The sequence below is a fragment of the Orbicella franksi genome, chromosome 11 (genome assembly GCF_964199315.1).
Source record: "Orbicella franksi chromosome 11, jaOrbFran1.1, whole genome shotgun sequence".
NCBI lineage: Eukaryota > Metazoa > Cnidaria > Anthozoa > Scleractinia > Merulinidae > Orbicella > Orbicella franksi.
Genome location: NC_138155.1, coordinates 15,724,721 through 15,750,946, shown reverse-complemented (window position 1 = coordinate 15,750,946; position 26,226 = coordinate 15,724,721). Strand labels below are relative to the sequence as shown.

Below are 26,226 nucleotides of genomic sequence, written 5' to 3'. Positions count from 1 at the left end.
AAAAAAAAAAGACAACATTTTGAAAACAGAGGGATCAATGATGTGGAGGCGTATGGAAATCTTCTCTGAAGAGTCCAGTCCCAAAATGGGTCCAAAAGTCTACAACACGGCGTATTCCCAGGTGGTCACCCAGCCAGGTACTGACGCCGCCCAACAGGACTTGACTTCGGTGATCGGACGAGAACCGGTACGTTCCCTGTGGTGTGGTCGTAGACGAAAGAAACAACTCAAACCTTGCCCAATTGCTTGGACTCTCTTTTAAGTCTCTTAGAAGGAAGGCCTTTAATTGCTGTTGTGATGAATTTCCAATTACGTCTCGGCTACTTAACCCAGAGATTCCAAAGCCAGCTAAGACTTCAAATCACAAAAGGGCGATTCTCCAATGGTCAGTCATCAAAGCCACATTCAAGAGATTGCCTCCAGTGTGCTGCTCAGTGTTGCAGTGCTGTAATCAAACAAGAAAATCTTCTAATATGCTGTCAACTTGCTGGAAAAATAATTCAAAAAAAAAAAAGACAACATTTTGAAAACAGAGGGATCAATGATGTGGAGGCGTATGGAAATCTTCTCTGAAGAGTCCAGTCCCAAAATGGGTCCGAAAGTCTACAACACGGCGTATTCCCAGGTGGTCACCCAGCCAGGTACTGACGCCGCCCAACAGGACTTGACTTCGGTGATCGGACGAGAACCGGTACGTTCCCTGTGGTGTGGTCGTAGACGAAAGAAACAACTCAAACCTTGCCCAATTGCTTGGACTCTCTTTTAAGTCTCTTAGAAGGAAGGCCTTTAATTGCTGTTGTGATGAATTTCCAATTACGTCTCGGCTACTTAACCCAGAGATTCCAAAGCCAGCTAAGACTTCAAATCACAAAAGGGCGATTCTCCAATGGTCAGTCATCAAAGCCACATTCAAGAGATTGCCTCCAGTGTGCTGCTCAGTGTTGCAGTGCTGTAATCAAACAAGAAAATCTTCTAATATGCTGTCAACTTGCTGGAAAAATAATTCAAAAAAAAAAAAGACAACATTTTGAAAACAGAGGGATCAATGATGTGGAGGCGTATGGAAATCTTCTCTGAAGAGTCCAGTCCCAAAATGGGTCCAAAAGTCTACAACACGGCGTATTCCCAGGTGGTCACCCAGCCAGGTACTGACGCCGCCCAACAGGACTTGACTTCGGTGATCGGACGAGAACCGGTACGTTCCCTGTGGTGTGGTCGTAGACGAAAGAAACAACTCAAACCTTGCCCAATTGCTTGGACTCTCTTTTAAGTCTCTTAGAAGGAAGGCCTTTAATTGCTGTTGTGATGAATTTCCAATTACGTCTCGGCTACTTAACCCAGAGATTCCAAAGCCAGCTAAGACTTCAAATCACAAAAGGGCGATTCTCCAATGGTCAGTCATCAAAGCCACATTCAAGAGATTGCCTCCAGTGTGCTGCTCAGTGTTGCAGTGCTGTAATCAAACAAGAAAATCTTCTAATATGCTGTCAACTTGCTGGAAAAATAATTCAAAAAAAAAAAAGACAACATTTTGAAAACAGAGGGATCAATGATGTGGAGGCGTATGGAAATCTTCTCTGAAGAGTCCAGTCCCAAAATGGGTCCAAAAGTCTACAACACGGCGTATTCCCAGGTGGTCACCCAGCCAGGTACTGACGCCGCCCAACAGGACTTGACTTCGGTGATCGGACGAGAACCGGTACGTTCCCTGTGGTGTGGTCGTAGACGAAAGAAACAACTCAAACCTTGCCCAATTGCTTGGACTCTCTTTTAAGTCTCTTAGAAGGAAGGCCTTTAATTGCTGTTGTGATGAATTTCCAATTACGTCTCGGCTACTTAACCCAGAGATTCCAAAGCCAGCTAAGACTTCAAATCACAAAAGGGCGATTCTCCAATGGTCAGTCATCAAAGCCACATTCAAGAGATTGCCTCCAGTGTGCTGCTCAGTGTTGCAGTGCTGTAATCAAACAAGAAAATCTTCTAATATGCTGTCAACTTGCTGGAAAAATAATTCAAAAAAAAAAAGACAACATTTTGAAAACAGAGGGATCAATGATGTGGAGGCGTATGGAAATCTTCTCTGAAGAGTCCAGTCCCAAAATGGGTCCAAAAGTCTACAACACGGCGTATTCCCAGGTGGTCACCCAGCCAGGTACTGACGCCGCCCAACAGGACTTGACTTCGGTGATCGGACGAGAACCGGTACGTTCCCTGTGGTGTGGTCGTAGACGAAAGAAACAACTCAAACCTTGCCCAATTGCTTGGACTCTCTTTTAAGTCTCTTAGAAGGAAGGCCTTTAATTGCTGTTGTGATGAATTTCCAATTACGTCTCGGCTACTTAACCCAGAGATTCCAAAGCCAGCTAAGACTTCAAATCACAAAAGGGCGATTCTCCAATGGTCAGTCATCAAAGCCACATTCAAGAGATTGCCTCCAGTGTGCTGCTCAGTGTTGCAGTGCTGTAATCAAACAAGAAAATCTTCTAATATGCTGTCAACTTGCTGGAAAAATAATTCAAAAAAAAAAAGACAACATTTTGAAAACAGAGGGATCAATGATGTGGAGGCGTATGGAAATCTTCTCTGAAGAGTCCAGTCCCAAAATGGGTCCGAAAGTCTACAACACGGCGTATTCCCAGGTGGTCACCCAGCCAGGTACTGACGCCGCCCAACAGGACTTGACTTCGGTGATCGGACGAGAACCGGTACGTTCCCTGTGGTGTGGTCGTAGACGAAAGAAACAACTCAAACCTTGCCCAATTGCTTGGACTCTCTTTTAAGTCTCTTAGAAGGAAGGCCTTTAATTGCTGTTGTGATGAATTTCCAATTACGTCTCGGCTACTTAACCCAGAGATTCCAAAGCCAGCTAAGACTTCAAATCACAAAAGGGCGATTCTCCAATGGTCAGTCATCAAAGCCACATTCAAGAGATTGCCTCCAGTGTGCTGCTCAGTGTTGCAGTGCTGTAATCAAACAAGAAAATCTTCTAATATGCTGTCAACTTGCTGGAAAAATAATTCAAAAAAAAAAAAGACAACATTTTGAAAACAGAGGGATCAATGATGTGGAGGCGTATGGAAATCTTCTCTGAAGAGTCCAGTCCCAAAATGGGTCCAAAAGTCTACAACACGGCGTATTCCCAGGTGGTCACCCAGCCAGGTACTGACGCCGCCCAACAGGACTTGACTTCGGTGATCGGACGAGAACCGGTACGTTCCCTGTGGTGTGGTCGTAGACGAAAGAAACAACTCAAACCTTGCCCAATTGCTTGGACTCTCTTTTAAGTCTCTTAGAAGGAAGGCCTTTAATTGCTGTTGTGATGAATTTCCAATTACGTCTCGGCTACTTAACCCAGAGATTCCAAAGCCAGCTAAGACTTCAAATCACAAAAGGGCGATTCTCCAATGGTCAGTCATCAAAGCCACATTCAAGAGATTGCCTCCAGTGTGCTGCTCAGTGTTGCAGTGCTGTAATCAAACAAGAAAATCTTCTAATATGCTGTCAACTTGCTGGAAAAATAATTCAAAAAAAAAAAAGACAACATTTTAAAAACAGAGGGATCAATGATGTGGAGGCGTATGGAAATCTTCTCTGAAGAGTCCAGTCCCAAAATGGGTCCAAAAGTCTACAACACGGCGTATTCCCAGGTGGTCACCCAGCCAGGTACTGACGCCGCCCAACAGGACTTGACTTCGGTGATCGGACGAGAACCGGTACGTTCCCTGTGGTGTGGTCGTAGACGAAAGAAACAACTCAAACCTTGCCCAATTGCTTGGACTCTCTTTTAAGTCTCTTAGAAGGAAGGCCTTTAATTGCTGTTGTGATGAATTTCCAATTACGTCTCGGCTACTTAACCCAGAGATTCCAAAGCCAGCTAAGACTTCAAATCACAAAAGGGCGATTCTCCAATGGTCAGTCATCAAAGCCACATTCAAGAGATTGCCTCCAGTGTGCTGCTCAGTGTTGCAGTGCTGTAATCAAACAAGAAAATCTTCTAATATGCTGTCAACTTGCTGGAAAAATAATTCAAAAAAAAAAAAGACAACATTTTGAAAACAGAGGGATCAATGATGTGGAGGCGTATGGAAATCTTCTCTGAAGAGTCCAGTCCCAAAATGGGTCCAAAAGTCTACAACACGGCGTATTCCCAGGTGGTCACCCAGCCAGGTACTGACGCCGCCCAACAGGACTTGACTTCGGTGATCGGACGAGAACCGATACGTTCCCTGTGGTGTGGTCGTAGACGAAAGAAACAACTCAAACCTTGCCCAATTGCTTGGACTCTCTTTTAAGTCTCTTAGAAGGAAGGCCTTTAATTGCTGTTGTGATGAATTTCCAATTACGTCTCGGCTACTTAACCCAGAGATTCCAAAGCCAGCTAAGACTTCAAATCACAAAAGGGCGATTCTCCAATGGTCAGTCATCAAAGCCACATTCAAGAGATTGCCTCCAGTGTGCTGCTCAGTGTTGCAGTGCTGTAATCAAACAAGAAAATCTTCTAATATGCTGTCAACTTGCTGGAAAAATAATTCAAAAAAAAAAAAGACAACATTTTGAAAACAGAGGGATCAATGATGTGGAGGCGTATGGAAATCTTCTCTGAAGAGTCCAGTCCCAAAATGGGTCCAAAAGTCTACAACACGGCGTATTCCCAGGTGGTCACCCAGCCAGGTACTGACGCCGCCCAACAGGACTTGACTTCGGTGATCGGACGAGAACCGGTACGTTCCCTGTGGTGTGGTCGTAGACGAAAGAAACAACTCAAACCTTGCCCAATTGCTTGGACTCTCTTTTAAGTCTCTTAGAAGGAAGGCCTTTAATTGCTGTTGTGATGAATTTCCAATTACGTCTCGGCTACTTAACCCAGAGATTCCAAAGCCAGCTAAGACTTCAAATCACAAAAGGGCGATTCTCCAATGGTCAGTCATCAAAGCCACATTCAAGAGATTGCCTCCAGTGTGCTGCTCAGTGTTGCAGTGCTGTAATCAAACAAGAAAATCTTCTAATATGCTGTCAACTTGCTGGAAAAATAATTCAAAAAAAAAAAAGACAACATTTTGAAAACAGAGGGATCAATGATGTGGAGGCGTATGGAAATCTTCTCTGAAGAGTCCAGTCCCAAAATGGGTCCAAAAGTCTACAACACGGCGTATTCCCAGGTGGTCACCCAGCCAGGTACTGACGCCGCCCAACAGGACTTGACTTCGGTGATCGGACGAGAACCGGTACGTTCCCTGTGGTGTGGTCGTAGACGAAAGAAACAACTCAAACCTTGCCCAATTGCTTGGAATCTCTTTTAAGTCTCTTAGAAGGAAGGCCTTTAATTGCTGTTGTGATGAATTTCCAATTACGTCTCGGCTACTTAACCCAGAGATTCCAAAGCCAGCTAAGACTTCAAATCACAAAAGGGCGATTCTCCAATGGTCAGTCATCAAAGCCACATTCAAGAGATTGCCTCCAGTGTGCTGCTCAGTGTTGCAGTGCTGTAATCAAACAAGAAAATCTTCTAATATGCTGTCAACTTGCTGGAAAAATAATTCAAAAAAAAAAAAGACAACATTTTGAAAACAGAGGGATCAATGATGTGGAGGCGTATGGAAATCTTCTCTGAAGAGTCCAGTCCCAAAATGGGTCCAAAAGTCTACAACACGGCGTATTCCCAGGTGGTCACCCAGCCAGGTACTGACGCCGCCCAACAGGACTTGACTTCGGTGATCGGACGAGAACCGGTACGTTCCCTGTGGTGTGGTCGTAGACGAAAGAAACAACTCAAACCTTGCCCAATTGCTTGGACTCTCTTTTAAGTCTCTTAGAAGGAAGGCCTTTAATTGCTGTTGTGATGAATTTCCAATTACGTCTCGGCTACTTAACCCAGAGATTCCAAAGCCAGCTAAGACTTCAAATCACAAAAGGGCGATTCTCCAATGGTCAGTCATCAAAGCCACATTCAAGAGATTGCCTCCAGTGTGCTGCTCAGTGTTGCAGTGCTGTAATCAAACAAGAAAATCTTCTAATATGCTGTCAACTTGCTGGAAAAATAATTCAAAAAAAAAAAAGACAACATTTTGAAAACAGAGGGATCAATGATGTGGAGGCGTATGGAAATCTTCTCTGAACAGTCCAGTCCCAAAATGGGTCCAAAAGTCTACAACACGGCGTATTCCCAGGTGGTCACCCAGCCAGGTACTGACGCCGCCCAACAGGACTTGACTTCGGTGATCGGACGAGAACCGGTACGTTCCCTGTGGTGTGGTCGTAGACGAAAGAAACAACTCAAACCTTGCCCAATTGCTTGGACTCTCTTTTAAGTCTCTTAGAAGGAAGGCCTTTAATTGCTGTTGTGATGAATTTCCAATTACGTCTCGGCTACTTAACCCAGAGATTCCAAAGCCAGCTAAGACTTCAAATCACAAAAGGGCGATTCTCCAATGGTCAGTCATCAAAGCCACATTCAAGAGATTGCCTCCAGTGTGCTGCTCAGTGTTGCAGTGCTGTAATCAAACAAGAAAATCTTCTAATATGCTGTCAACTTGCTGGAAAAATAATTCAAAAAGAAAAAAGACAACATTTTGAAAACAGAGGGATCAATGATGTGGAGGCGTATGGAAATCTTCTCTGAAGAGTCCAGTCCCAAAATGGGTCCAAAAGTCTACAACACGGCGTATTCCCAGGTGGTCACCCAGCCAGGTACTGACGCCGCCCAACAGGACTTGACTTCGGTGATCGGACGAGAACCGGTACGTTCCCTGTGGTGTGGTCGTAGACGAAAGAAACAACTCAAACCTTGCCCAATTGCTTGGACTCTCTTTTAAGTCTCTTAGAAGGAAGGCCTTTAATTGCTGTTGTGATGAATTTCCAATTACGTCTCGGCTACTTAACCCAGAGATTCCAAAGCCAGCTAAGACTTCAAATCACAAAAGGGCGATTCTCCAATGGTCAGTCATCAAAGCCACATTCAAGAGATTGCCTCCAGTGTGCTGCTCAGTGTTGCAGTGCTGTAATCAAACAAGAAAATCTTCTAATATGCTGTCAACTTGCTGGAAAAATAATTCAAAAAAAAAAAAGACAACATTTTGAAAACAGAGGGATCAATGATGTGGAGGCGTATGGAAATCTTCTCTGAAGAGTCCAGTCCCAAAATGGGTCCAAAAGTCTACAACACGGCGTATTCCCAGGTGGTCACCCAGCCAGGTACTGACGCCGCCCAACAGGACTTGACTTCGGTGATCGGACGAGAACCGGTACGTTCCCTGTGGTGTGGTCGTAGACGAAAGAAACAACTCAAACCTTGCCCAATTGCTTGGACTCTCTTTTAAGTCTCTTAGAAGGAAGGCCTTTAATTGCTGTTGTGATGAATTTCCAATTACGTCTCGGCTACTTAACCCAGAGATTCCAAAGCCAGCTAAGACTTCAAATCACAAAAGGGCGATTCTCCAATGGTCAGTCATCAAAGCCACATTCAAGAGATTGCCTCCAGTGTGCTGCTCAGTGTTGCAGTGCTGTAATCAAACAAGAAAATCTTCTAATATGCTGTCAACTTGCTGGAAAAATAATTCAAAAAAAAAAAAAGACAACATTTTGAAAACAGAGGGATCAATGATGTGGAGGCGTATGGAAATCTTCTCTGAAGAGTCCAGTCCCAAAATGGGTCCAAAAGTCTACAACACGGCGTATTCCCAGGTGGTCACCCAGCCAGGTACTGACGCCGCCCAACAGGACTTGACTTCGGTGATCGGACGAGAACCGGTACGTTCCCTGTGGTGTGGTCGTAGACGAAAGAAACAACTCAAACCTTGCCCAATTGCTTGGACTCTCTTTTAAGTCTCTTAGAAGGAAGGCCTTTAATTGCTGTTGTGATGAATTTCCAATTACGTCTCGGCTACTTAACCCAGAGATTCCAAAGCCAGCTAAGACTTCAAATCACAAAAGGGCGATTCTCCAATGGTCAGTCATCAAAGCCACATTCAAGAGATTGCCTCCAGTGTGCTGCTCAGTGTTGCAGTGCTGTAATCAAACAAGAAAATCTTCTAATATGCTGTCAACTTGCTGGAAAAATAATTCAAAAAGAAAAAAGACAACATTTTGAAAACAGAGGGATCAATGATGTGGAGGCGTATGGAAATCTTCTCTGAAGAGTCCAGTCCCAAAATGGGTCCAAAAGTCTACAACACGGCGTATTCCCAGGTGGTCACCCAGCCAGGTACTGACGCCGCCCAACAGGACTTGACTTCGGTGATCGGACGAGAACCGGTACGTTCCCTGTGGTGTGGTCGTAGACGAAAGAAACAACTCAAACCTTGCCCAATTGCTTGGACTCTCTTTTAAGTCTCTTAGAAGGAAGGCCTTTAATTGCTGTTGTGATGAATTTCCAATTACGTCTCGGCTACTTAACCCAGAGATTCCAAAGCCAGCTAAGACTTCAAATCACAAAAGGGCGATTCTCCAATGGTCAGTCATCAAAGCCACATTCAAGAGATTGCCTCCAGTGTGCTGCTCAGTGTTGCAGTGCTGTAATCAAACAAGAAAATCTTCTAATATGCTGTCAACTTGCTGGAAAAATAATTCAAAAAAAAAAAAGACAACATTTTGAAAACAGAGGGATCAATGATGTGGAGGCGTATGGAAATCTTCTCTGAAGAGTCCAGTCCCAAAATGGGTCCAAAAGTCTACAACACGGCGTATTCCCAGGTGGTCACCCAGCCAGGTACTGACGCCGCCCAACAGGACTTGACTTCGGTGATCGGACGAGAACCGGTACGTTCCCTGTGGTGTGGTCGTAGACGAAAGAAACAACTCAAACCTTGCCCAATTGCTTGGACTCTCTTTTAAGTCTCTTAGAAGGAAGGCCTTTAATTGCTGTTGTGATGAATTTCCAATTACGTCTCGGCTACTTAACCCAGAGATTCCAAAGCCAGCTAAGACTTCAAATCACAAAAGGGCGATTCTCCAATGGTCAGTCATCAAAGCCACATTCAAGAGATTGCCTCCAGTGTGCTGCTCAGTGTTGCAGTGCTGTAATCAAACAAGAAAATCTTCTAATATGCTGTCAACTTGCTGGAAAAATAATTCAAAAAAAAAAAAGACAACATTTTGAAAACAGAGGGATCAATGATGTGGAGGCGTATGGAAATCTTCTCTGAAGAGTCCAGTCCCAAAATGGGTCCAAAAGTCTACAACACGGCGTATTCCCAGGTGGTCACCCAGCCAGGTACTGACGCCGCCCAACAGGACTTGACTTCGGTGATCGGACGAGAACCGGTACGTTCCCTGTGGTGTGGTCGTAGACGAAAGAAACAACTCAAACCTTGCCCAATTGCTTGGACTCTCTTTTAAGTCTCTTAGAAGGAAGGCCTTTAATTGCTGTTGTGATGAATTTCCAATTACGTCTCGGCTACTTAACCCAGAGATTCCAAAGCCAGCTAAGACTTCAAATCACAAAAGGGCGATTCTCCAATGGTCAGTCATCAAAGCCACATTCAAGAGATTGCCTCCAGTGTGCTGCTCAGTGTTGCAGTGCTGTAATCAAACAAGAAAATCTTCTAATATGCTGTCAACTTGCTGGAAAAATAATTCAAAAAAAAAAAAGACAACATTTTGAAAACAGAGGGATCAATGATGTGGAGGCGTATGGAAATCTTCTCTGAAGAGTCCAGTCCCAAAATGGGTCCAAAAGTCTACAACACGGCGTATTCCCAGGTGGTCACCCAGCCAGGTACTGACGCCGCCCAACAGGACTTGACTTCGGTGATCGGACGAGAACCGGTACGTTCCCTGTGGTGTGGTCGTAGACGAAAGAAACAACTCAAACCTTGCCCAATTGCTTGGACTCTCTTTTAAGTCTCTTAGAAGGAAGGCCTTTAATTGCTGTTGTGATGAATTTCCAATTACGTCTCGGCTACTTAACCCAGAGATTCCAAAGCCAGCTAAGACTTCAAATCACAAAAGGGCGATTCTCCAATGGTCAGTCATCAAAGCCACATTCAAGAGATTGCCTCCAGTGTGCTGCTCAGTGTTGCAGTGCTGTAATCAAACAAGAAAATCTTCTAATATGCTGTCAACTTGCTGGAAAAATAATTCAAAAAAAAAAAAGACAACATTTTGAAAACAGAGGGATCAATGATGTGGAGGCGTATGGAAATCTTCTCTGAAGAGTCCAGTCCCAAAATGGGTCCAAAAGTCTACAACACGGCGTATTCCCAGGTGGTCACCCAGCCAGGTACTGACGCCGCCCAACAGGACTTGACTTCGGTGATCGGACGAGAACCGGTACGTTCCCTGTGGTGTGGTCGTAGACGAAAGAAACAACTCAAACCTTGCCCAATTGCTTGGACTCTCTTTTAAGTCTCTTAGAAGGAAGGCCTTTAATTGCTGTTGTGATGAATTTCCAATTACGTCTCGGCTACTTAACCCAGAGATTCCAAAGCCAGCTAAGACTTCAAATCACAAAAGGGCGATTCTCCAATGGTCAGTCATCAAAGCCACATTCAAGAGATTGCCTCCAGTGTGCTGCTCAGTGTTGCAGTGCTGTAATCAAACAAGAAAATCTTCTAATATGCTGTCAACTTGCTGGAAAAATAATTCAAAAAGAAAAAAGACAACATTTTGAAAACAGAGGGATCAATGATGTGGAGGCGTATGGAAATCTTCTCTGAAGAGTCCAGTCCCAAAATGGGTCCAAAAGTCTACAACACGGCGTATTCCCAGGTGGTCACCCAGCCAGGTACTGACGCCGCCCAACAGGACTTGACTTCGGTGATCGGACGAGAACCGGTACGTTCCCTGTGGTGTGGTCGTAGACGAAAGAAACAACTCAAACCTTGCCCAATTGCTTGGACTCTCTTTTAAGTCTCTTAGAAGGAAGGCCTTTAATTGCTGTTGTGATGAATTTCCAATTACGTCTCGGCTACTTAACCCAGAGATTCCAAAGCCAGCTAAGACTTCAAATCACAAAAGGGCGATTCTCCAATGGTCAGTCATCAAAGCCACATTCAAGAGATTGCCTCCAGTGTGCTGCTCAGTGTTGCAGTGCTGTAATCAAACAAGAAAATCTTCTAATATGCTGTCAACTTGCTGGAAAAATAATTCAAAAAAAAAAAAGACAACATTTTGAAAACAGAGGGATCAATGATGTGGAGGCGTATGGAAATCTTCTCTGAAGAGTCCAGTCCCAAAATGGGTCCAAAAGTCTACAACACGGCGTATTCCCAGGTGGTCACCCAGCCAGGTACTGACGCCGCCCAACAGGACTTGACTTCGGTGATCGGACGAGAACCGGTACGTTCCCTGTGGTGTGGTCGTAGACGAAAGAAACAACTCAAACCTTGCCCAATTGCTTGGACTCTCTTTTAAGTCTCTTAGAAGGAAGGCCTTTAATTGCTGTTGTGATGAATTTCCAATTACGTCTCGGCTACTTAACCCAGAGATTCCAAAGCCAGCTAAGACTTCAAATCACAAAAGGGCGATTCTCCAATGGTCAGTCATCAAAGCCACATTCAAGAGATTGCCTCCAGTGTGCTGCTCAGTGTTGCAGTGCTGTAATCAAACAAGAAAATCTTCTAATATGCTGTCAACTTGCTGGAAAAATAATTCAAAAAAAAAAAAGACAACATTTTGAAAACAGAGGGATCAATGATGTGGAGGCGTATGGAAATCTTCTCTGAAGAGTCCAGTCCCAAAATGGGTCCAAAAGTCTACAACACGGCGTATTCCCAGGTGGTCACCCAGCCAGGTACTGACGCCGCCCAACAGGACTTGACTTCGGTGATCGGACGAGAACCGGTACGTTCCCTGTGGTGTGGTCGTAGACGAAAGAAACAACTCAAACCTTGCCCAATTGCTTGGACTCTCTTTTAAGTCTCTTAGAAGGAAGGCCTTTAATTGCTGTTGTGATGAATTTCCAATTACGTCTCGGCTACTTAACCCAGAGATTCCAAAGCCAGCTAAGACTTCAAATCACAAAAGGGCGATTCTCCAATGGTCAGTCATCAAAGCCACATTCAAGAGATTGCCTCCAGTGTGCTGCTCAGTGTTGCAGTGCTGTAATCAAACAAGAAAATCTTCTAATATGCTGTCAACTTGCTGGAAAAATAATTCAAAAAAAAAAAAGACAACATTTTGAAAACAGAGGGATCAATGATGTGGAGGCGTATGGAAATCTTCTCTGAAGAGTCCAGTCCCAAAATGGGTCCAAAAGTCTACAACACGGCGTATTCCCAGGTGGTCACCCAGCCAGGTACTGACGCCGCCCAACAGGACTTGACTTCGGTGATCGGACGAGAACCGGTACGTTCCCTGTGGTGTGGTCGTAGACGAAAGAAACAACTCAAACCTTGCCCAATTGCTTGGACTCTCTTTTAAGTCTCTTAGAAGGAAGGCCTTTAATTGCTGTTGTGATGACTTTCCAATTACGTCTCGGCTACTTAACCCAGAGATTCCAAAGCCAGCTAAGACTTCAAATCACAAAAGGGCGATTCTCCAATGGTCAGTCATCAAAGCCACATTCAAGAGATTGCCTCCAGTGTGCTGCTCAGTGTTGCAGTGCTGTAATCAAACAAGAAAATCTTCTAATATGCTGTCAACTTGCTGGAAAAATAATTCAAAAAAAAAAAAGACAACATTTTGAAAACAGAGGGATCAATGATGTGGAGGCGTATGGAAATCTTCTCTGAAGAGTCCAGTCCCAAAATGGGTCCAAAAGTCTACAACACGGCGTATTCCCAGGTGGTCACCCAGCCAGGTACTGACGCCGCCCAACAGGACTTGACTTCGGTGATCGGACGAGAACCGGTACGTTCCCTGTGGTGTGGTCGTAGACGAAAGAAACAACTCAAACCTTGCCCAATTGCTTGGACTCTCTTTTAAGTCTCTTAGAAGGAAGGCCTTTAATTGCTGTTGTGATGAATTTCCAATTACGTCTCGGCTACTTAACCCAGAGATTCCAAAGCCAGCTAAGACTTCAAATCACAAAAGGGCGATTCTCCAATGGTCAGTCATCAAAGCCACATTCAAGAGATTGCCTCCAGTGTGCTGCTCAGTGTTGCAGTGCTGTAATCAAACAAGAAAATCTTCTAATATGCTGTCAACTTGCTGGAAAAATAATTCAAAAAAAAAAAGACAACATTTTGAAAACAGAGGGATCAATGATGTGGAGGCGTATGGAAATCTTCTCTGAAGAGTCCAGTCCCAAAATGGGTCCAAAAGTCTACAACACGGCGTATTCCCAGGTGGTCACCCAGCCAGGTACTGACGCCGCCCAACAGGACTTGACTTCGGTGATCGGACGAGAACCGGTACGTTCCCTGTGGTGTGGTCGTAGACGAAAGAAACAACTCAAACCTTGCCCAATTGCTTGGACTCTCTTTTAAGTCTCTTAGAAGGAAGGCCTTTAATTGCTGTTGTGATGAATTTCCAATTACGTCTCGGCTACTTAACCCAGAGATTCCAAAGCCAGCTAAGACTTCAAATCACAAAAGGGCGATTCTCCAATGGTCAGTCATCAAAGCCACATTCAAGAGATTGCCTCCAGTGTGCTGCTCAGTGTTGCAGTGCTGTAATCAAACAAGAAAATCTTCTAATATGCTGTCAACTTGCTGGAAAAATAATTCAAAAAAAAAAAAGACAACATTTTGAAAACAGAGGGATCAATGATGTGGAGGCGTATGGAAATCTTCTCTGAAGAGTCCAGTCCCAAAATGGGTCCAAAAGTCTACAACACGGCGTATTCCCAGGTGGTCACCCAGCCAGGTACTGACGCCGCCCAACAGGACTTGACTTCGGTGATCGGACGAGAACCGGTACGTTCCCTGTGGTGTGGTCGTAGACGAAAGAAACAACTCAAACCTTGCCCAATTGCTTGGACTCTCTTTTAAGTCTCTTAGAAGGAAGGCCTTTAATTGCTGTTGTGATGAATTTCCAATTACGTCTCGGCTACTTAACCCAGAGATTCCAAAGCCAGCTAAGACTTCAAATCACAAAAGGGCGATTCTCCAATGGTCAGTCATCAAAGCCACATTCAAGAGATTGCCTCCAGTGTGCTGCTCAGTGTTGCAGTGCTGTAATCAAACAAGAAAATCTTCTAATATGCTGTCAACTTGCTGGAAAAATAATTCAAAAAAAAAAAAGACAACATTTTGAAAACAGAGGGATCAATGATGTGGAGGCGTATGGAAATCTTCTCTGAAGAGTCCAGTCCCAAAATGGGTCCAAAAGTCTACAACACGGCGTATTCCCAGGTGGTCACCCAGCCAGGTACTGACGCCGCCCAACAGGACTTGACTTCGGTGATCGGACGAGAACCGGTACGTTCCCTGTGGTGTGGTCGTAGACGAAAGAAACAACTCAAACCTTGCCCAATTGCTTGGACTCTCTTTTAAGTCTCTTAGAAGGAAGGCCTTTAATTGCTGTTGTGATGAATTTCCAATTACGTCTCGGCTACTTAACCCAGAGATTCCAAAGCCAGCTAAGACTTCAAATCACAAAAGGGCGATTCTCCAATGGTCAGTCATCAAAGCCACATTCAAGAGATTGCCTCCAGTGTGCTGCTCAGTGTTGCAGTGCTGTAATCAAACAAGAAAATCTTCTAATATGCTGTCAACTTGCTGGAAAAATAATTCAAAAAAAAAAGACAACATTTTGAAAACAGAGGGATCAATGATGTGGAGGCGTATGGAAATCTTCTCTGAAGAGTCCAGTCCCAAAATGGGTCCAAAAGTCTACAACACGGCGTATTCCCAGGTGGTCACCCAGCCAGGTACTGACGCCGCCCAACAGGACTTGACTTCGGTGATCGGACGAGAACCGGTACGTTCCCTGTGGTGTGGTCGTAGACGAAAGAAACAACTCAAACCTTGCCCAATTGCTTGGACTCTCTTTTAAGTCTCTTAGAAGGAAGGCCTTTAATTGCTGTTGTGATGAATTTCCAATTACGTCTCGGCTACTTAACCCAGAGATTCCAAAGCCAGCTAAGACTTCAAATCACAAAAGGGCGATTCTCCAATGGTCAGTCATCAAAGCCACATTCAAGAGATTGCCTCCAGTGTGCTGCTCAGTGTTGCAGTGCTGTAATCAAACAAGAAAATCTTCTAATATGCTGTCAACTTGCTGGAAAAATAATTCAAAAAAAAAAAAGACAACATTTTGAAAACAGAGGGATCAATGATGTGGAGGCGTATGGAAATCTTCTCTGAAGAGTCCAGTCCCAAAATGGGTCCAAAAGTCTACAACACGGCGTATTCCCAGGTGGTCACCCAGCCAGGTACTGACGCCGCCCAACAGGACTTGACTTCGGTGATCGGACGAGAACCGGTACGTTCCCTGTGGTGTGGTCGTAGACGAAAGAAACAACTCAAACCTTGCCCAATTGCTTGGACTCTCTTTTAAGTCTCTTAGAAGGAAGGCCTTTAATTGCTGTTGTGATGAATTTCCAATTACGTCTCGGCTACTTAACCCAGAGATTCCAAAGCCAGCTAAGACTTCAAATCACAAAAGGGCGATTCTCCAATGGTCAGTCATCAAAGCCACATTCAAGAGATTGCCTCCAGTGTGCTGCTCAGTGTTGCAGTGCTGTAATCAAACAAGAAAATCTTCTAATATGCTGTCAACTTGCTGGAAAAATAATTCAAAAAAAAAAAAGACAACATTTTGAAAACAGAGGGATCAATGATGTGGAGGCGTATGGAAATCTTCTCTGAAGAGTCCAGTCCCAAAATGGGTCCAAAAGTCTACAACACGGCGTATTCCCAGGTGGTCACCCAGCCAGGTACTGACGCCGCCCAACAGGACTTGACTTCGGTGATCGGACGAGAACCGGTACGTTCCCTGTGGTGTGGTCGTAGACGAAAGAAACAACTCAAACCTTGCCCAATTGCTTGGACTCTCTTTTAAGTCTCTTAGAAGGAAGGCCTTTAATTGCTGTTGTGATGAATTTCCAATTACGTCTCGGCTACTTAACCCAGAGATTCCAAAGCCAGCTAAGACTTCAAATCACAAAAGGGCGATTCTCCAATGGTCAGTCATCAAAGCCACATTCAAGAGATTGCCTCCAGTGTGCTGCTCAGTGTTGCAGTGCTGTAATCAAACAAGAAAATCTTCTAATATGCTGTCAACTTGCTGGAAAAATAATTCAAAAAAAAAAAAGACAACATTTTGAAAACAGAGGGATCAATGATGTGGAGGCGTATGGAAATCTTCTCTGAAGAGTCCAGTCCCAAAATGGGTCCAAAAGTCTACAACACGGCGTATTCCCAGGTGGTCACCCAGCCAGGTACTGACGCCGCCCAACAGGACTTGACTTCGGTGATCGGACGAGAACCGGTACGTTCCCTGTGGTGTGGTCGTAGACGAAAGAAACAACTCAAACCTTGCCCAATTGCTTGGACTCTCTTTTAAGTCTCTTAGAAGGAAGGCCTTTAATTGCTGTTGTGATGAATTTCCAATTACGTCTCGGCTACTTAACCCAGAGATTCCAAAGCCAGCTAAGACTTCAAATCACAAAAGGGCGATTCTCCAATGGTCAGTCATCAAAGCCACATTCAAGAGATTGCCTCCAGTGTGCTGCTCAGTGTTGCAGTGCTGTAATCAAACAAGAAAATCTTCTAATATGCTGTCAACTTGCTGGAAAAATAATTCAAAAAAACAAAAGACAACATTTTGAAAACAGAGGGATCAATGATGTGGAGGCGTATGGAAATCTTCTCTGAAGAGTCCAGTCCCAAAATGGGTCCAAAAGTCTACAACACGGCGTATTCCCAGGTGGTCACCCAGCCAGGTACTGACGCCGCCCAACAGGACTTGACTTCGGTGATCGGACGAGAACCGGTACGTTCCCTGTGGTGTGGTCGTAGACGAGAGAAACAACTCAAACCTTGCCCAATTGCTTGGACTCTCTTTTAAGTCTCTTAGAAGGAAGGCCTTTAATTGCTGTTGTGATGAATTTCCAATTACGTCTCGGCTACTTAACCCAGAGATTCCAAAGCCAGCTAAGACTTCAAATCACAAAAGGGCGATTCTCCAATGGTCAGTCATCAAAGCCACATTCAAGAGATTGCCTCCAGTGTGCTGCTCAGTGTTGCAGTGCTGTAATCAAACAAGAAAATCTTCTAATATGCTGTCAACTTGCTGGAAAAATAATTCAAAAAAAAAAAAGACAACATTTTGAAAACAGAGGGATCAATGATGTGGAGGCGTATGGAAATCTTCTCTGAAGAGTCCAGTCCCAAAATGGGTCCAAAAGTCTACAACACGGCGTATTCCCAGGTGGTCACCCAGCCAGGTACTGACGCCGCCCAACAGGACTTGACTTCGGTGATCGGACGAGAACCGGTACGTTCCCTGTGGTGTGGTCGTAGACGAAAGAAACAACTCAAACCTTGCCCAATTGCTTGGACTCTCTTTTAAGTCTCTTAGAAGGAAGGCCTTTAATTGCTGTTGTGATGAATTTCCAATTACGTCTCGGCTACTTAACCCAGAGATTCCAAAGCCAGCTAAGACTTCAAATCACAAAAGGGCGATTCTCCAATGGTCAGTCATCAAAGCCACATTCAAGAGATTGCCTCCAGTGTGCTGCTCAGTGTTGCAGTGCTGTAATCAAACAAGAAAATCTTCTAATATGCTGTCAACTTGCTGGAAAAATAATTCAAAAAAAAAAAAGACAACATTTTGAAAACAGAGGGATCAATGATGTGGAGGCGTATGGAAATCTTCTCTGAAGAGTCCAGTCCCAAAATGGGTCCAAAAGTCTACAACACGGCGTATTCCCAGGTGGTCACCCAGCCAGGTACTGACGCCGCCCAACAGGACTTGACTTCGGTGATCGGACGAGAACCGGTACGTTCCCTGTGGTGTGGTCGTAGACGAAAGAAACAACTCAAACCTTGCCCAATTGCTTGGACTCTCTTTTAAGTCTCTTAGAAGGAAGGCCTTTAATTGCTGTTGTGATGAATTTCCAATTACGTCTCGGCTACTTAACCCAGAGATTCCAAAGCCAGCTAAGACTTCAAATCACAAAAGGGCGATTCTCCAATGGTCAGTCATCAAAGCCACATTCAAGAGATTGCCTCCAGTGTGCTGCTCAGTGTTGCAGTGCTGTAATCAAACAAGAAAATCTTCTAATATGCTGTCAACTTGCTGGAAAAATAATTCAAAAAAAAAAAAGACAACATTTTGAAAACAGAGGGATCAATGATGTGGAGGCGTATGGAAATCTTCTCTGAAGAGTCCAGTCCCAAAATGGGTCCAAAAGTCTACAACACGGCGTATTCCCAGGTGGTCACCCAGCCAGGTACTGACGCCGCCCAACAGGACTTGACTTCGGTGATCGGACGAGAACCGGTACGTTCCCTGTGGTGTGGTCGTAGACGAAAGAAACAACTCAAACCTTGCCCAATTGCTTGGACTCTCTTTTAAGTCTCTTAGAAGGAAGGCCTTTAATTGCTGTTGTGATGAATTTCCAATTACGTCTCGGCTACTTAACCCAGAGATTCCAAAGCCAGCTAAGACTTCAAATCACAAAAGGGCGATTCTCCAATGGTCAGTCATCAAAGCCACATTCAAGAGATTGCCTCCAGTGTGCTGCTCAGTGTTGCAGTGCTGTAATCAAACAAGAAAATCTTCTAATATGCTGTCAACTTGCTGGAAAAATAATTCAAAAAAACAAAAGACAACATTTTGAAAACAGAGGGATCAATGATGTGGAGGCGTATGGAAATCTTCTCTGAAGAGTCCAGTCCCAAAATGGGTCCAAAAGTCTACAACACGGCGTATTCCCAGGTGGTCACCCAGCCAGGTACTGACGCCGCCCAACAGGACTTGACTTCGGTGATCGGACGAGAACCGGTACGTTCCCTGTGGTGTGGTCGTAGACGAAAGAAACAACTCAAACCTTGCCCAATTGCTTGGACTCTCTTTTAAGTCTCTTAGAAGGAAGGCCTTTAATTGCTGTTGTGATGAATTTCCAATTACGTCTCGGCTACTTAACCCAGAGATTCCAAAGCCAGCTAAGACTTCAAATCACAAAAGGGCGATTCTCCAATGGTCAGTCATCAAAGCCACATTCAAGAGATTGCCTCCAGTGTGCTGCTCAGTGTTGCAGTGCTGTAATCAAACAAGAAAATCTTCTAATATGCTGTCAACTTGCTGGAAAAATAATTCAAAAAAAAAAAAGACAACATTTTGAAAACAGAGGGATCAATGATGTGGAGGCGTATGGAAATCTTCTCTGAAGAGTCCAGTCCCAAAATGGGTCCAAAAGTCTACAACACGGCGTATTCCCAGGTGGTCACCCAGCCAGGTACTGACGCCGCCCAACAGGACTTGACTTCGGTGATCGGACGAGAACCGGTACGTTCCCTGTGGTGTGGTCGTAGACGAAAGAAACAACTCAAACCTTGCCCAATTGCTTGGACTCTCTTTTAAGTCTCTTAGAAGGAAGGCCTTTAATTGCTGTTGTGATGAATTTCCAATTACGTCTCGGCTACTTAACCCAGAGATTCCAAAGCCAGCTAAGACTTCAAATCACAAAAGGGCGATTCTCCAATGGTCAGTCATCAAAGCCACATTCAAGAGATTGCCTCCAGTGTGCTGCTCAGTGTTGCAGTGCTGTAATCAAACAAGAAAATCTTCTAATATGCTGTCAACTTGCTGGAAAAATAATTCAAAAAAAAAAAGACAACATTTTGAAAACAGAGGGATCAATGATGTGGAGGCGTATGGAAATCTTCTCTGAAGAGTCCAGTCCCAAAATGGGTCCAAAAGTCTACAACACGGCGTATTCCCAGGTGGTCACCCAGCCAGGTACTGACGCCGCCCAACAGGACTTGACTTCGGTGATCGGACGAGAACCGGTACGTTCCCTGTGGTGTGGTCGTAGACGAAAGAAACAACTCAAACCTTGCCCAATTGCTTGGACTCTCTTTTAAGTCTCTTAGAAGGAAGGCCTTTAATTGCTGTTGTGATGAATTTCCAATTACGTCTCGGCTACTTAACCCAGAGATTCCAAAGCCAGCTAAGACTTCAAATCACAAAAGGGCGATTCTCCAATGGTCAGTCATCAAAGCCACATTCAAGAGATTGCCTCCAGTGTGCTGCTCAGTGTTGCAGTGCTGTAATCAAACAAGAAAATCTTCTAATATGCTGTCAACTTGCTGGAAAAATAATTCAAAAAAACAAAAGACAACATTTTGAAAACAGAGGGATCAATGATGTGGAGGCGTATGGAAATCTTCTCTGAAGAGTCCAGTCCCAAAATGGGTCCAAAAGTCTACAACACGGCGTATTCCCAGGTGGTCACCCAGCCAGGTACTGACGCCGCCCAACAGGACTTGACTTCGGTGATCGGACGAGAACCGGTACGTTCCCTGTGGTGTGGTCGTAGACGAAAGAAACAACTCAAACCTTGCCCAATTGCTTGGACTCTCTTTTAAGTCTCTTAGAAGGAAGGCCTTTAATTGCTGTTGTGATGAATTTCCAATTACGTCTCGGCTACTTAACCCAGAAGAGATTCCAAAGCCAGCTAAGACTTCAAATCACAAAAGGGCGATTCTCCAATGGTCAGTCATCAAAGCCACATTCAAGAGATTGCCTCCAGTGTGCTGCTCAGTGTTGCAGTGCTGTAATCAAACAAGAAAATCTTCTAATATGCTGTCAACTTGCTGGAAAAATAATTCAAAAAAAAAAAGACAACATTTTGAAAACAGAGGGATCAATGATGTGGAGGCGTATGGAAATCTTCTCTGAAGAGTCCAGTCCCAAAATGGGTCCAAAAGTCTACAACACGGCGTATTCCCAGGTGGTCACCCAGCCAGGTACTGACGCCGCCCAACAGGACTTGACTTCGGTGATCGGACGAGAACCGGTACGTTCCCTGTGGTGTGGTCGTAGACGAAAGAAACAACTCAAACCTTGCCCAATTGCTTGGACTCTCTTTTAAGTCTCTTAGAAGGAAGGCCTTTAATTGCTGTTGTGATGAATTTCCAATTACGTCTCGGCTACTTAACCCAGAGATTCCAAAGCCAGCTAAGACTTCAAATCACAAAAGGGCGATTCTCCAATGGTCAGTCATCAAAGCCACATTCAAGAGATTGCCTCCAGTGTGCTGCTCAGTGTTGCAGTGCTGTAATCAAACAAGAAAATCTTCTAATATGCTGTCAACTTGCTGGAAAAATAATTCAAAAAAAAAAAGACAACATTTTGAAAACAGAGGGATCAATGATGTGGAGGCGTATGGAAATCTTCTCTGAAGAGTCCAGTCCCAAAATGGGTCCAAAAGTCTACAACACGGCGTATTCCCAGGTGGTCACCCAGCCAGGTACTGACGCCGCCCAACAGGACTTGACTTCGGTGATCGGACGAGAACCGGTACGTTCCCTGTGGTGTGGTCGTAGACGAAAGAAACAACTCAAACCTTGCCCAATTGCTTGGACTCTCTTTTAAGTCTCTTAGAAGGAAGGCCTTTAATTGCTGTTGTGATGAATTTCCAATTACGTCTCGGCTACTTAACCCAGAGATTCCAAAGCCAGCTAAGACTTCAAATCACAAAAGGGCGATTCTCCAATGGTCAGTCATCAAAGCCACATTCAAGAGATTGCCTCCAGTGTGCTGCTCAGTGTTGCAGTGCTGTAATCAAACAAGAAAATCTTCTAATATGCTGTCAACTTGCTGGAAAAATAATTCAAAAAAAAAAAGACAACATTTTGAAAACAGAGGGATCAATGATGTGGAGGCGTATGGAAATCTTCTCTGAAGAGTCCAGTCCCAAAATGGGTCCAAAAGTCTACAACACGGCGTATTCCCAGGTGGTCACCCAGCCAGGTACTGACGCCGCCCAACAGGACTTGACTTCGGTGATCGGACGAGAACCGGTACGTTCCCTGTGGTGTGGTCGTAGACGAAAGAAACAACTCAAACCTTGCCCAATTGCTTGGACTCTCTTTTAAGTCTCTTAGAAGGAAGGCCTTTAATTGCTGTTGTGATGAATTTCCAATTACGTCTCGGCTACTTAACCCAGAGATTCCAAAGCCAGCTAAGACTTCAAATCACAAAAGGGCGATTCTCCAATGGTCAGTCATCAAAGCCACATTCAAGAGATTGCCTCCAGTGTGCTGCTCAGTGTTGCAGTGCTGTAATCAAACAAGAAAATCTTCTAATATGCTGTCAACTTGCTGGAAAAATAATTCAAAAAAACAAAAGACAACATTTTGAAAACAGAGGGATCAATGATGTGGAGGCGTATGGAAATCTTCTCTGAAGAGTCCAGTCCCAAAATGGGTCCAAAAGTCTACAACACGGCGTATTCCCAGGTGGTCACCCAGCCAGGTACTGACGCCGCCCAACAGGACTTGACTTCGGTGATCGGACGAGAACCGGTACGTTCCCTGTGGTGTGGTCGTAGACGAAAGAAACAACTCAAACCTTGCCCAATTGCTTGGACTCTCTTTTAAGTCTCTTAGAAGGAAGGCCTTTAATTGCTGTTGTGATGAATTTCCAATTACGTCTCGGCTACTTAACCCAGAGATTCCAAAGCCAGCTAAGACTTCAAATCACAAAAGGGCGATTCTCCAATGGTCAGTCATCAAAGCCACATTCAAGAGATTGCCTCCAGTGTGCTGCTCAGTGTTGCAGTGCTGTAATCAAACAAGAAAATCTTCTAATATGCTGTCAACTTGCTGGAAAAATAATTCAAAAAAACAAAAGACAACATTTTGAAAACAGAGGGATCAATGATGTGGAGGCGTATGGAAATCTTCTCTGAAGAGTCCAGTCCCAAAATGGGTCCAAAAGTCTACAACACGGCGTATTCCCAGGTGGTCACCCAGCCAGGTACTGACGCCGCCCAACAGGACTTGACTTCGGTGATCGGACGAGAACCGGTACGTTCCCTGTGGTGTGGTCGTAGACGAAAGAAACAACTCAAACCTTGCCCAATTGCTTGGACTCTCTTTTAAGTCTCTTAGAAGGAAGGCCTTTAATTGCTGTTGTGATGAATTTCCAATTACGTCTCGGCTACTTAACCCAGAGATTCCAAAGCCAGCTAAGACTTCAAATCACAAAAGGGCGATTCTCCAATGGTCAGTCATCAAAGCCACATTCAAGAGATTGCCTCCAGTGTGCTGCTCAGTGTTGCAGTGCTGTAATCAAACAAGAAAATCTTCTAATATGCTGTCAACTTGCTGGAAAAATAATTCAAAAAAAAAAAAGACAACATTTTGAAAACAGAGGGATCAATGATGTGGAGGCGTATGGAAATCTTCTCTGAAGAGTCCAGTCCCAAAATGGGTCCAAAAGTCTACAACACGGCGTATTCCCAGGTGGTCACCCAGCCAGGTACTGACGCCGCCCAACAGGACTTGACTTCGGTGATCGGACGAGAACCGGTACGTTCCCTGTGGTGTGGTCGTAGACGAAAGAAACAACTCAAACCTTGCCCAATTGCTTGGACTCTCTTTTAAGTCTCTTAGAAGGAAGGCCTTTAATTGCTGTTGTGATGAATTTCCAATTACGTCTCGGCTACTTAACCCAGAGATTCCAAAGCCAGCTAAGACTTCAAATCACAAAAGGGCGATTCTCCAATGGTCAGTCATCAAAGCCACATTCAAGAGATTGCCTCCAGTGTGCTGCTCAGTGTTGCAGTGCTGTAATCAAACAAGAAAATCTTCTAATATGCTGTCAACTTGCTGGAAAAATAATTCAAAAAAAAAAAAGACAACATTTTGAAAACAGAGGGATCAATGATGTGGAGGCGTATGGAAATCTTCTCTGAAGAGTCCAGTCCCAAAATGGGTCCAAAAGTCTACAACACGGCGTATTCCCAGGTGGTCACCCAGCCAGGTACTGACGCCGCCCAACAGGACTTGACTTCGGTGATCGGACGAGAACCGGTACGTTCCCTGTGGTGTGGTCGTAGACGAAAGAAACAACTCAAACCTTGCCCAATTGCTTGGACTCTCTTTTAAGTCTCTTAGAAGGAAGGCCTTTAATTGCTGTTGTGATGAATTTCCAATTACGTCTCGGCTACTTAACCCAGAGATTCCAAAGCCAGCTAAGACTTCAAATCACAAAAGGGCGATTCTCCAATGGTCAGTCATCAAAGCCACATTCAAGAGATTGCCTCCAGTGTGCTGCTCAGTGTTGCAGTGCTGTAATCAAACAAGAAAATCTTCTAATATGCTGTCAACTTGCTGGAAAAATAATTCAAAAAAAAAAAAGACAACATTTTGAAAACAGAGGGATCAATGATGTGGAGGCGTATGGAAATCTTCTCTGAAGAGTCCAGTCCCAAAATGGGTCCAAAAGTCTACAACACGGCGTATTCCCAGGTGGTCACCCAGCCAGGTACTGACGCCGCCCAACAGGACTTGACTTCGGTGATCGGACGAGAACCGGTACGTTCCCTGTGGTGTGGTCGTAGACGAAAGAAACAACTCAAACCTTGCCCAATTGCTTGGACTCTCTTTTAAGTCTCTTAGAAGGAAGGCCTTTAATTGCTGTTGTGATGAATTTCCAATTACGTCTCGGCTACTTAACCCAGAGATTCCAAAGCCAGCTAAGACTTCAAATCACAAAAGGGCGATTCTCCAATGGTCAGTCATCAAAGCCACATTCAAGAGATTGCCTCCAGTGTGCTGCTCAGTGTTGCAGTGCTGTAATCAAACAAGAAAATCTTCTAATATGCTGTCAACTTGCTGGAAAAATAATTCAAAAAAAAAAAGACAACATTTTGAAAACAGAGGGATCAATGATGTGGAGGCGTATGGAAATCTTCTCTGAAGAGTCCAGTCCCAAAATGGGTCCAAAAGTCTACAACACGGCGTATTCCCAGGTGGTCACCCAGCCAGGTACTGACGCCGCCCAACAGGACTTGACTTCGGTGATCGGACGAGAACCGGTACGTTCCCTGTGGTGTGGTCGTAGACGAAAGAAACAACTCAAACCTTGCCCAATTGCTTGGACTCTCTTTTAAGTCTCTTAGAAGGAAGGCCTTTAATTGCTGTTGTGATGAATTTCCAATTACGTCTCGGCTACTTAACCCAGAGATTCCAAAGCCAGCTAAGACTTCAAATCACAAAAGGGCGATTCTCCAATGGTCAGTCATCAAAGCCACATTCAAGAGATTGCCTCCAGTGTGCTGCTCAGTGTTGCAGTGCTGTAATCAAACAAGAAAATCTTCTAATATGCTGTCAACTTGCTGGAAAAATAATTCAAAAAAAAAAAAGACAACATTTTGAAAACAGAGGGATCAATGATGTGGAGGCGTATGGAAATCTTCTCTGAAGAGTCCAGTCCCAAAATGGGTCCAAAAGTCTACAACACGGCGTATTCCCAGGTGGTCACCCAGCCAGGTACTGACGCCGCCCAACAGGACTTGACTTCGGTGATCGGACGAGAACCGGTACGTTCCCTGTAGTGTGGTCGTAGACGAAAGAAACAACTCAAACCTTGCCCAATTGCTTGGACTCTCTTTTAAGTCTCTTAGAAGGAAGGCCTTTAATTGCTGTTGTGATGAATTTCCAATTACGTCTCGGCTACTTAACCCAGAGATTCCAAAGCCAGCTAAGACTTCAAATCACAAAAGGGCGATTCTCCAATGGTCAGTCATCAAAGCCACATTCAAGAGATTGCCTCCAGTGTGCTGCTCAGTGTTGCAGTGCTGTAATCAAACAAGAAAATCTTCTAATATGCTGTCAACTTGCTGGAAAAATAATTCAAAAAAAAAAAAGACAACATTTTGAAAACAGAGGGATCAATGATGTGGAGGCGTATGGAAATCTTCTCTGAAGAGTCCAGTCCCAAAATGGGTCCAAAAGTCTACAACACGGCGTATTCCCAGGTGGTCACCCAGCCAGGTACTGACGCCGCCCAACAGGACTTGACTTCGGTGATCGGACGAGAACCGGTACGTTCCCTGTGGTGTGGTCGTAGACGAAAGAAACAACTCAAACCTTGCCCAATTGCTTGGACTCTCTTTTAAGTCTCTTAGAAGGAAGGCCTTTAATTGCTGTTGTGATGAATTTCCAATTACGTCTCGGCTACTTAACCCAGAGATTCCAAAGCCAGCTAAGACTTCAAATCACAAAAGGGCGATTCTCCAATGGTCAGTCATCAAAGCCACATTCAAGAGATTGCCTCCAGTGTGCTGCTCAGTGTTGCAGTGCTGTAATCAAACAAGAAAATCTTCTAATATGCTGTCAACTTGCTGGAAAAATAATTCAAAAAAAAAAAAGACAACATTTTGAA

The 26,226-nt window shown here is 44.5% G+C and overlaps 52 non-coding genes across 52 annotated transcripts; all 52 read right to left on the bottom strand.

The window, feature by feature from the left end:
* Positions 1-96: 96 nt before the first annotated feature.
* Positions 97-215, bottom strand: LOC145462020 (5S ribosomal RNA). Its single transcript, XR_014041112.1, has one exon. It is a non-coding gene; the product is annotated as a 5S ribosomal RNA (ribosomal RNA).
* A 385-nt stretch (positions 216-600) lies between these two features.
* LOC145462019 (5S ribosomal RNA) lies at positions 601-719 on the bottom strand. The gene has a single exon (XR_014041111.1). It is a non-coding gene; the product is annotated as a 5S ribosomal RNA (ribosomal RNA).
* A 385-nt stretch (positions 720-1,104) lies between these two features.
* On the bottom strand, positions 1,105-1,223 carry LOC145462017 (5S ribosomal RNA). Its single transcript, XR_014041110.1, has one exon. It is a non-coding gene; the product is annotated as a 5S ribosomal RNA (ribosomal RNA).
* A 385-nt stretch (positions 1,224-1,608) lies between these two features.
* Positions 1,609-1,727, bottom strand: LOC145462016 (5S ribosomal RNA). The gene has a single exon (XR_014041109.1). It is a non-coding gene; the product is annotated as a 5S ribosomal RNA (ribosomal RNA).
* A 384-nt stretch (positions 1,728-2,111) lies between these two features.
* LOC145462015 (5S ribosomal RNA) lies at positions 2,112-2,230 on the bottom strand. Its single transcript, XR_014041108.1, has one exon. It is a non-coding gene; the product is annotated as a 5S ribosomal RNA (ribosomal RNA).
* Positions 2,231-2,614: 384 nt separating this feature from the next.
* Positions 2,615-2,733, bottom strand: LOC145462014 (5S ribosomal RNA). Its single transcript, XR_014041107.1, has one exon. It is a non-coding gene; the product is annotated as a 5S ribosomal RNA (ribosomal RNA).
* Positions 2,734-3,118: 385 nt separating this feature from the next.
* On the bottom strand, positions 3,119-3,237 carry LOC145462013 (5S ribosomal RNA). The gene has a single exon (XR_014041106.1). It is a non-coding gene; the product is annotated as a 5S ribosomal RNA (ribosomal RNA).
* Positions 3,238-3,622: 385 nt separating this feature from the next.
* On the bottom strand, positions 3,623-3,741 carry LOC145462012 (5S ribosomal RNA). The gene has a single exon (XR_014041105.1). It is a non-coding gene; the product is annotated as a 5S ribosomal RNA (ribosomal RNA).
* A 385-nt stretch (positions 3,742-4,126) lies between these two features.
* Positions 4,127-4,245, bottom strand: LOC145461600 (5S ribosomal RNA). The gene has a single exon (XR_014040728.1). It is a non-coding gene; the product is annotated as a 5S ribosomal RNA (ribosomal RNA).
* A 385-nt stretch (positions 4,246-4,630) lies between these two features.
* LOC145462011 (5S ribosomal RNA) lies at positions 4,631-4,749 on the bottom strand. The gene has a single exon (XR_014041104.1). It is a non-coding gene; the product is annotated as a 5S ribosomal RNA (ribosomal RNA).
* Positions 4,750-5,134: 385 nt separating this feature from the next.
* On the bottom strand, positions 5,135-5,253 carry LOC145462009 (5S ribosomal RNA). Its single transcript, XR_014041102.1, has one exon. It is a non-coding gene; the product is annotated as a 5S ribosomal RNA (ribosomal RNA).
* A 385-nt stretch (positions 5,254-5,638) lies between these two features.
* On the bottom strand, positions 5,639-5,757 carry LOC145462008 (5S ribosomal RNA). Its single transcript, XR_014041101.1, has one exon. It is a non-coding gene; the product is annotated as a 5S ribosomal RNA (ribosomal RNA).
* A 385-nt stretch (positions 5,758-6,142) lies between these two features.
* On the bottom strand, positions 6,143-6,261 carry LOC145462006 (5S ribosomal RNA). The gene has a single exon (XR_014041100.1). It is a non-coding gene; the product is annotated as a 5S ribosomal RNA (ribosomal RNA).
* A 385-nt stretch (positions 6,262-6,646) lies between these two features.
* Positions 6,647-6,765, bottom strand: LOC145462005 (5S ribosomal RNA). Its single transcript, XR_014041099.1, has one exon. It is a non-coding gene; the product is annotated as a 5S ribosomal RNA (ribosomal RNA).
* Positions 6,766-7,150: 385 nt separating this feature from the next.
* Positions 7,151-7,269, bottom strand: LOC145462004 (5S ribosomal RNA). The gene has a single exon (XR_014041098.1). It is a non-coding gene; the product is annotated as a 5S ribosomal RNA (ribosomal RNA).
* A 386-nt stretch (positions 7,270-7,655) lies between these two features.
* On the bottom strand, positions 7,656-7,774 carry LOC145462003 (5S ribosomal RNA). The gene has a single exon (XR_014041097.1). It is a non-coding gene; the product is annotated as a 5S ribosomal RNA (ribosomal RNA).
* A 385-nt stretch (positions 7,775-8,159) lies between these two features.
* Positions 8,160-8,278, bottom strand: LOC145462002 (5S ribosomal RNA). Its single transcript, XR_014041096.1, has one exon. It is a non-coding gene; the product is annotated as a 5S ribosomal RNA (ribosomal RNA).
* A 385-nt stretch (positions 8,279-8,663) lies between these two features.
* On the bottom strand, positions 8,664-8,782 carry LOC145462001 (5S ribosomal RNA). The gene has a single exon (XR_014041095.1). It is a non-coding gene; the product is annotated as a 5S ribosomal RNA (ribosomal RNA).
* Positions 8,783-9,167: 385 nt separating this feature from the next.
* LOC145462000 (5S ribosomal RNA) lies at positions 9,168-9,286 on the bottom strand. Its single transcript, XR_014041094.1, has one exon. It is a non-coding gene; the product is annotated as a 5S ribosomal RNA (ribosomal RNA).
* A 385-nt stretch (positions 9,287-9,671) lies between these two features.
* Positions 9,672-9,790, bottom strand: LOC145461999 (5S ribosomal RNA). The gene has a single exon (XR_014041093.1). It is a non-coding gene; the product is annotated as a 5S ribosomal RNA (ribosomal RNA).
* Positions 9,791-10,175: 385 nt separating this feature from the next.
* LOC145461997 (5S ribosomal RNA) lies at positions 10,176-10,294 on the bottom strand. The gene has a single exon (XR_014041091.1). It is a non-coding gene; the product is annotated as a 5S ribosomal RNA (ribosomal RNA).
* A 385-nt stretch (positions 10,295-10,679) lies between these two features.
* LOC145461996 (5S ribosomal RNA) lies at positions 10,680-10,798 on the bottom strand. Its single transcript, XR_014041090.1, has one exon. It is a non-coding gene; the product is annotated as a 5S ribosomal RNA (ribosomal RNA).
* A 385-nt stretch (positions 10,799-11,183) lies between these two features.
* Positions 11,184-11,302, bottom strand: LOC145461995 (5S ribosomal RNA). Its single transcript, XR_014041089.1, has one exon. It is a non-coding gene; the product is annotated as a 5S ribosomal RNA (ribosomal RNA).
* Positions 11,303-11,687: 385 nt separating this feature from the next.
* On the bottom strand, positions 11,688-11,806 carry LOC145461994 (5S ribosomal RNA). The gene has a single exon (XR_014041088.1). It is a non-coding gene; the product is annotated as a 5S ribosomal RNA (ribosomal RNA).
* A 385-nt stretch (positions 11,807-12,191) lies between these two features.
* On the bottom strand, positions 12,192-12,310 carry LOC145461993 (5S ribosomal RNA). The gene has a single exon (XR_014041087.1). It is a non-coding gene; the product is annotated as a 5S ribosomal RNA (ribosomal RNA).
* A 385-nt stretch (positions 12,311-12,695) lies between these two features.
* On the bottom strand, positions 12,696-12,814 carry LOC145461992 (5S ribosomal RNA). The gene has a single exon (XR_014041086.1). It is a non-coding gene; the product is annotated as a 5S ribosomal RNA (ribosomal RNA).
* A 384-nt stretch (positions 12,815-13,198) lies between these two features.
* LOC145461990 (5S ribosomal RNA) lies at positions 13,199-13,317 on the bottom strand. The gene has a single exon (XR_014041085.1). It is a non-coding gene; the product is annotated as a 5S ribosomal RNA (ribosomal RNA).
* Positions 13,318-13,702: 385 nt separating this feature from the next.
* LOC145461989 (5S ribosomal RNA) lies at positions 13,703-13,821 on the bottom strand. The gene has a single exon (XR_014041084.1). It is a non-coding gene; the product is annotated as a 5S ribosomal RNA (ribosomal RNA).
* A 385-nt stretch (positions 13,822-14,206) lies between these two features.
* On the bottom strand, positions 14,207-14,325 carry LOC145461988 (5S ribosomal RNA). The gene has a single exon (XR_014041083.1). It is a non-coding gene; the product is annotated as a 5S ribosomal RNA (ribosomal RNA).
* A 383-nt stretch (positions 14,326-14,708) lies between these two features.
* On the bottom strand, positions 14,709-14,827 carry LOC145461987 (5S ribosomal RNA). Its single transcript, XR_014041082.1, has one exon. It is a non-coding gene; the product is annotated as a 5S ribosomal RNA (ribosomal RNA).
* Positions 14,828-15,212: 385 nt separating this feature from the next.
* On the bottom strand, positions 15,213-15,331 carry LOC145461985 (5S ribosomal RNA). Its single transcript, XR_014041080.1, has one exon. It is a non-coding gene; the product is annotated as a 5S ribosomal RNA (ribosomal RNA).
* A 385-nt stretch (positions 15,332-15,716) lies between these two features.
* On the bottom strand, positions 15,717-15,835 carry LOC145461984 (5S ribosomal RNA). Its single transcript, XR_014041078.1, has one exon. It is a non-coding gene; the product is annotated as a 5S ribosomal RNA (ribosomal RNA).
* A 385-nt stretch (positions 15,836-16,220) lies between these two features.
* Positions 16,221-16,339, bottom strand: LOC145461983 (5S ribosomal RNA). The gene has a single exon (XR_014041077.1). It is a non-coding gene; the product is annotated as a 5S ribosomal RNA (ribosomal RNA).
* Positions 16,340-16,724: 385 nt separating this feature from the next.
* On the bottom strand, positions 16,725-16,843 carry LOC145461982 (5S ribosomal RNA). Its single transcript, XR_014041076.1, has one exon. It is a non-coding gene; the product is annotated as a 5S ribosomal RNA (ribosomal RNA).
* Positions 16,844-17,228: 385 nt separating this feature from the next.
* LOC145461981 (5S ribosomal RNA) lies at positions 17,229-17,347 on the bottom strand. Its single transcript, XR_014041075.1, has one exon. It is a non-coding gene; the product is annotated as a 5S ribosomal RNA (ribosomal RNA).
* Positions 17,348-17,732: 385 nt separating this feature from the next.
* On the bottom strand, positions 17,733-17,851 carry LOC145461979 (5S ribosomal RNA). The gene has a single exon (XR_014041074.1). It is a non-coding gene; the product is annotated as a 5S ribosomal RNA (ribosomal RNA).
* A 385-nt stretch (positions 17,852-18,236) lies between these two features.
* On the bottom strand, positions 18,237-18,355 carry LOC145461978 (5S ribosomal RNA). The gene has a single exon (XR_014041073.1). It is a non-coding gene; the product is annotated as a 5S ribosomal RNA (ribosomal RNA).
* A 385-nt stretch (positions 18,356-18,740) lies between these two features.
* Positions 18,741-18,859, bottom strand: LOC145461977 (5S ribosomal RNA). The gene has a single exon (XR_014041072.1). It is a non-coding gene; the product is annotated as a 5S ribosomal RNA (ribosomal RNA).
* Positions 18,860-19,244: 385 nt separating this feature from the next.
* On the bottom strand, positions 19,245-19,363 carry LOC145461976 (5S ribosomal RNA). Its single transcript, XR_014041071.1, has one exon. It is a non-coding gene; the product is annotated as a 5S ribosomal RNA (ribosomal RNA).
* Positions 19,364-19,747: 384 nt separating this feature from the next.
* LOC145461975 (5S ribosomal RNA) lies at positions 19,748-19,866 on the bottom strand. The gene has a single exon (XR_014041070.1). It is a non-coding gene; the product is annotated as a 5S ribosomal RNA (ribosomal RNA).
* Positions 19,867-20,251: 385 nt separating this feature from the next.
* On the bottom strand, positions 20,252-20,370 carry LOC145461973 (5S ribosomal RNA). Its single transcript, XR_014041067.1, has one exon. It is a non-coding gene; the product is annotated as a 5S ribosomal RNA (ribosomal RNA).
* Positions 20,371-20,757: 387 nt separating this feature from the next.
* On the bottom strand, positions 20,758-20,876 carry LOC145461972 (5S ribosomal RNA). Its single transcript, XR_014041066.1, has one exon. It is a non-coding gene; the product is annotated as a 5S ribosomal RNA (ribosomal RNA).
* A 384-nt stretch (positions 20,877-21,260) lies between these two features.
* Positions 21,261-21,379, bottom strand: LOC145461971 (5S ribosomal RNA). The gene has a single exon (XR_014041065.1). It is a non-coding gene; the product is annotated as a 5S ribosomal RNA (ribosomal RNA).
* Positions 21,380-21,763: 384 nt separating this feature from the next.
* Positions 21,764-21,882, bottom strand: LOC145461970 (5S ribosomal RNA). Its single transcript, XR_014041064.1, has one exon. It is a non-coding gene; the product is annotated as a 5S ribosomal RNA (ribosomal RNA).
* Positions 21,883-22,267: 385 nt separating this feature from the next.
* On the bottom strand, positions 22,268-22,386 carry LOC145461969 (5S ribosomal RNA). The gene has a single exon (XR_014041063.1). It is a non-coding gene; the product is annotated as a 5S ribosomal RNA (ribosomal RNA).
* Positions 22,387-22,771: 385 nt separating this feature from the next.
* On the bottom strand, positions 22,772-22,890 carry LOC145461968 (5S ribosomal RNA). The gene has a single exon (XR_014041061.1). It is a non-coding gene; the product is annotated as a 5S ribosomal RNA (ribosomal RNA).
* A 385-nt stretch (positions 22,891-23,275) lies between these two features.
* Positions 23,276-23,394, bottom strand: LOC145461967 (5S ribosomal RNA). Its single transcript, XR_014041060.1, has one exon. It is a non-coding gene; the product is annotated as a 5S ribosomal RNA (ribosomal RNA).
* A 385-nt stretch (positions 23,395-23,779) lies between these two features.
* On the bottom strand, positions 23,780-23,898 carry LOC145461966 (5S ribosomal RNA). Its single transcript, XR_014041059.1, has one exon. It is a non-coding gene; the product is annotated as a 5S ribosomal RNA (ribosomal RNA).
* Positions 23,899-24,283: 385 nt separating this feature from the next.
* On the bottom strand, positions 24,284-24,402 carry LOC145461965 (5S ribosomal RNA). The gene has a single exon (XR_014041058.1). It is a non-coding gene; the product is annotated as a 5S ribosomal RNA (ribosomal RNA).
* A 384-nt stretch (positions 24,403-24,786) lies between these two features.
* On the bottom strand, positions 24,787-24,905 carry LOC145461963 (5S ribosomal RNA). The gene has a single exon (XR_014041057.1). It is a non-coding gene; the product is annotated as a 5S ribosomal RNA (ribosomal RNA).
* Positions 24,906-25,290: 385 nt separating this feature from the next.
* LOC145461554 (5S ribosomal RNA) lies at positions 25,291-25,409 on the bottom strand. The gene has a single exon (XR_014040684.1). It is a non-coding gene; the product is annotated as a 5S ribosomal RNA (ribosomal RNA).
* A 385-nt stretch (positions 25,410-25,794) lies between these two features.
* Positions 25,795-25,913, bottom strand: LOC145461961 (5S ribosomal RNA). The gene has a single exon (XR_014041055.1). It is a non-coding gene; the product is annotated as a 5S ribosomal RNA (ribosomal RNA).
* Positions 25,914-26,226: the final 313 nt, after the last annotated feature.